The sequence below is a fragment of the Pinus tabuliformis genome, chromosome 8 (assembly GCF_031772625.1).
Source record: "Pinus tabuliformis cultivar Carrire ecotype Pingquan chromosome 8, CPIR1, whole genome shotgun sequence".
NCBI classification, from domain to species: Eukaryota; Viridiplantae; Streptophyta; class Pinopsida; order Pinales; family Pinaceae; genus Pinus; species Pinus tabuliformis.
The window spans coordinates 78,662,236-78,667,497 of NC_142294.1; the positions used below are offsets into that span (position 1 = coordinate 78,662,236).

General features: G+C 33.0%; 1 pseudogene; it reads left to right on the top strand.

Moving 5' to 3' along the window:
- Window positions 1–2,463: 2,463 nt before the first annotated feature.
- On the top strand, window positions 2,464–2,604 carry LOC149234235 (U6atac minor spliceosomal RNA; annotated as a pseudogene).
- Window positions 2,605–5,262: the final 2,658 nt, after the last annotated feature.

Here is a 5,262-nt window from a genome sequence, read left to right on the forward strand (position 1 = left end):
AAAGCCATGCACAAGATAGAGTGTGGAGATCTATACATGAAAAATAGACTTTGTCTACATTAAAATGAAATACCTTAAAGATCAAAATTTGTGAACATGAAAGAAGCTACAATTGAGGATTAGATAAAAAAATACAAAGTCTTGGACAAGCCATAAGAGGAGTTCGAGAAGGTGAAGAAGGGAAAGAACTCGGGTTATTGGGTCAAATTATCTAATTTCAACATTATTTGAGTGTAACTTTTGGAAATTCCAATTGGACTTTATGCACCTTTTTGATATATGCCTTTCAATTTAAATGTGATCAATGACATGACCAAACAACTTTTATTTCGACTATTGTTTTGTACATTTTGTACATTTTAATATCTTGAATGGTTTTTAGTACAATGCTGTATATAAGGCACTCAAATCACTTTATTTTTTGTGAAAACTATTTTTCTCATGAGTTAATGTTCCACTTTTGTTATTTGTTCAATGATGTTAGTGTCTTAAAATCCATTAACATATTTGGGAAAAGTTCCCAGAACAAAATTCCCAATATTAAAATGTATCTCTCATATTAATACACTTCAATTGGATTTGTTGATTGTATGTATCTTAGATAGTTGGGAGGGTTTAATGATAGCTTCCTCACCAAAAGTCAAGTCTCATTGTGACATGATGCTCCACTAATAACCTTTAGACTAGTTATCCTCACTATGACGCTCCATTAAGAACTTTTATACTGACTATATTAACTCTTCCTTGATTTTTGAGAATAACAAAAAAAATCTTTCCATTGGACTGAGATACAAGGATGGTTATTACTAGAAACAAGAAGCGCAATATGGCACCTTTAAATAGAGTGGAAACGATCTTAAAAGAACGTAGATTTAGAGGTCATTGGGAGGACTCCAAAACCCTTGAAGCGTTCAAAAACGTTGCTCTGTTCGTAATTGTGCGATCTGTGCATAATCGTCCCACATATGGAAGATAATTAAAATGGAAGTGCTATGCCGAATCCTGAATGATGGATTAAAAAAGATTTTGAAAATGGTCGATCGATAAGAAAGAAAGAAAGAAAGAAGAAAGAAATTATTTTAACGTCCACGAGGCTAAAGATAGCCTATGGGACAGACTGCTTCTTCATCTTCTTGATGTATTCAGCCCTTTTTCTGTGAAGCTTCAAAATAAATGCTCCCATCTTCTCGACAAACCCCTCGCTAAATTGATTATCCCAAGAGCTAGCTGCCAGCATATCTATATAACTTTCCCTGTTGTCTTCGAAGGCATCACATTCTAAAATGAAATGTTTTTCTGTTTCCACTTTTTCGGAAGAAAAAAAAATGAATACCCTTTCCTCCCACACTTCCTTTGGCCTTTTCCAGCACCCTGTTTCACCACAGAGTTGATGAGAATTAGTCCTTAACTGAGAAATAAAAATTTTGGATCTCCAAGAGATATTGGCCTCTATGTATGCTTTTGGTTGATGATTATGAGTGGGATTAAACACTTAAATATAGTAATTTTTCTTTCTTCCTAGCTCCTTATCCCAAGTACGTTTGTGGAAATTTTCCATAACAAAAGCTTTTATCTCTTTGTTTATGGGACACACGTTCAAGCAAATACCCCATTTACTAAACCATTTGTTATTTTGTCGTATCCAAGTTTTTTTCTCTTGCACAATCTATCATTAAAGACAACCTTAGGCCATCTACCCTCTTCCATTTGCTCAATTTTTTTAAATACCTTATGACTTGCACCATAGCAATTGCTTCAATAGGACCAGTCCTTGTTTCACTTAACAAGATATCATAAGGAACTGCACTTTTAATCTTAAATTTGTTTGTAATTAAACGCTTCTGAATTTTCTCAATTTGTCTCCACTGCATGTCGGAGGTATTGCTAGCCCACAGTTCACAACCATAGAGAATCACTGGAATCACTAGAAGCCCAAAAAGAGTTTTAGTGGTTTTCCAGTCCCATAAATTTTCCTCTCTACACCTATTTTGAAAAGCATAAAATTCTTTCGAACCCCCAAAGTTCTTTTCTTTCTACAACCATTCTAGCTTAGATTTTTGTTGAAGTCAATTCTGAGGTATTTGTAATCTGCAACTTCTTCTAGAATGTTTCCTTCAAAGTAGAAGTTATGCTAGATATGTTTTCTTTTCTTAGAGAAGACCACTACTTTCATTTTGCTGATATTGACTTGCATCCCCACACTTCTACAAAAATGCTCAATGGATAGTAAGTGCTCTTGCAAACCAAGAGTCGATTTAGCAATCAGAATAAGGTCATCTACATACAAAAGAAGCCTTATAACAAACTTGCACAAGGAACCCATTGAGTTCAGAACCATAGTCCTCACGTCTTCAAGAGAGATGTGTTAAGGCATGTTCATTAAGTCTTACTCATTTATCCCACATTGTTAGTAAATTGCATCTTCTTAACATTTATAAATTCTGTACTGGAAATATTTGAGATGGATTCTTTTGAAGGAGAGATGGTTGGCATCTACTTGGCCAAGGATGGGAACAATCTTCGAACTTTCTCATCAGACGCAATTAAGGCTCTCCACCCTGACCAACTGAATCTTATCCAAGATGTATTAGTTGATGTATTTTTTTCCCTAAAATTTGTAAAATAAATTTAAATAAGTTTTTTTCTACTATTCTTTTGACTATTCGGCCATGTATTTTTCCCCTAAAGTTTGTAAAATAAATTTAAATAAGTTTTTTTTACTATTCTTTTGACTATTGGGCGATGTATTTTTTTCCCCAAAAGTTTGAAAAAAAAAATTAAATAATCTTTTTAGAATTTTTTTTACTATTTGGCAATGTAGGTTTCTTTCCCTAAAATTTGAAAAATAAATTTAAATAATTTTCTTAATGTTTGATAAATAAATAAATAAATAAATGATGATTTTACTGAACTTTGATCATCATTATCAATAAAGTTTACTATCTTTTTTTTCTTTTAAGTTTGTAAAAAAAATTTAAATATATATTTTTTTTTTACTATTAAGCGATATATTTTTTCCCCAAAAGTTTGAAAAATAAATTTAAATAAATTTTTTTTACTATTCCGCGATGTATGTTTTTTTCCCTAAAGTTTGAAAAATAAATTTAAGTAATTTTCTTAAAGTTTGATAAATAAATAAATTGTGACCCTACTCAACTTTGATCATCATTATCAATCAAATTTACAATGTATATTTTTCCCTAAAGTTCGTAAAATGGATTTAAATATTTTTCTTAAAATTTGATAGGTAAATAAATTGTGATCCTACTCAACTTTGATCATCATTATCAATAAAATTTAGATATAATTAATCTTAATTATTATTATTATTTCCTTTAAATAATTTTTCTTTCTTAAAGTTTAATAAAGAAATTTAAATCATTTTTTGTTTTTATTAAAGTTTGAGAAATGAATAAATTGTGACCTAATAAACCTTGATTATCATTATTAATAAAATTGAGATATAGTGAACCTTAATTATTATTAATTTTTTCCCAAAACAAAAGTTAATGAATTTTCTTTCTTTCTAATTAAAATTTTCAACTATATGATCTAGAACATTCAAGTCCAACATTGAGTATAGAAAGATTTGACAAGAATTAAATGGAAATTTACAACTATATGATCTACAACATTCAAATCCAACATTAAATACAAAAAGGTGACAAGAATTAAACCAAGAAACGGAAGGGAGCCTATAGCCCAACCAATAAAAAATTGCAACCAACCTTTAGTAGACTTTTTACATCATGTTCTAAACCTCAATAATTTTAAAACACCAAAAATATTAATTACTATTGGCAAAGTTGTCATTGATGGCAAAGGGTGATGTCAAAGGGACAGTTGATGTATGCATATTTGATGTCATATTTACTATGCTTGTTTTTTTTAGTGTGTTGATATATTGTTATGTTGTTGAATTGGTTATGTTGCAAAGGTATATTGTGTGCATATGATAGTTGAGTTGATTTGCTTGAAGAGGCATTGTTAAATATGCATGAAGAAGTTGTGATGCAAGGCAATGGAAAATGTTGTTGGTTGACAATAGTATGTTTCAGAACAAAGGTATGTTGTTGATCATGAGGTATGAATGCATGCAGAACTGTTGGACACCTAATCCTAAATGGGTTAGTGTGGAAGCCGAATAGACCAAAGCAGTCCAATAGACCTTGGGATCTGAAACCCAAGAGTCACATATTTGTACTATAAATGTATATCTATTGTTAATAAAAAAAAAGTACTGAATGATTTATCTTTCCTATTCTATGTTTTCCATGTGTGTTTAACATGGTATCAGAGCAGGCGTATTCCTGCCCTGCATAATTAATGTGAGCCATTTGTCTTATGGCCTTTCTGTACAGTCATTTCTGCCATCAATTCTGCATCTCCGGAATATTTTCTCACGAATATTTCTTCAGCTAAATGTTAGCTGCTCCTGGCGCTGTTCAGCACTGTCCAAGCGGTTCTTCTGACATGTCTGTCTGCCATATTTTTACCTGCGCTCTCTGTCCATAAGCGTTTCATGCTCTCTCACTGATTCATAAAACGTCTCTGTCCATCATATTCCTCAAATAATATCAATACCTCACCATCCTCGGTATCGCGTCCTGGGAAGTACAGGTCACCGCGGATGACGGACTGGGTTTCGCTCACACCGCTTCCAGCTCCATCTACAGCCGGAATAAAATACATACATGTGGCAATTTGTGGGGTTCCTAGAATGAGATTTTCTAACGTATGATAAGGAAAGGAAAGTCTTCCATATAGATAAATCACAACAGCGCCATTTGATACTTCATTTATCTGAATATATGATGGGACCCTATGTGAGGCATCCAAATTCAAGTTTTTAGGAGGCAGCGTTTGCAGGTTAATATATTGCCAAAGCCATTCGCTATTATTCTCTTTACTTCTTGAGAGTTTCCATATTCCATCTGCTTGCGATGAAATAGCTCTTCTTCCCTGCCATATGTAGCTCTCTCCCTCACAATTGGCCGCGTAAACATGTCTCCCCAATCTTGGCAAGGAAGGGAGTTTCTTCCAATGGATGTTGAACTCTCTTAAATTGAGCATCCACACATGGTACACGTCAGCAAAACCTGGAATGAGTGCATATACACACTCACCATCGCTCGCAATCTCAATTTTACTTGTTGATATCCAAGTAATTGGAGGTTGGGGAAGCGTACTCCAGGCAAAAGGAAGAAAAGGATTCCACACCGAAAGCATGAAACGTTCATTGCCACGCGTGCAATCGTAAAA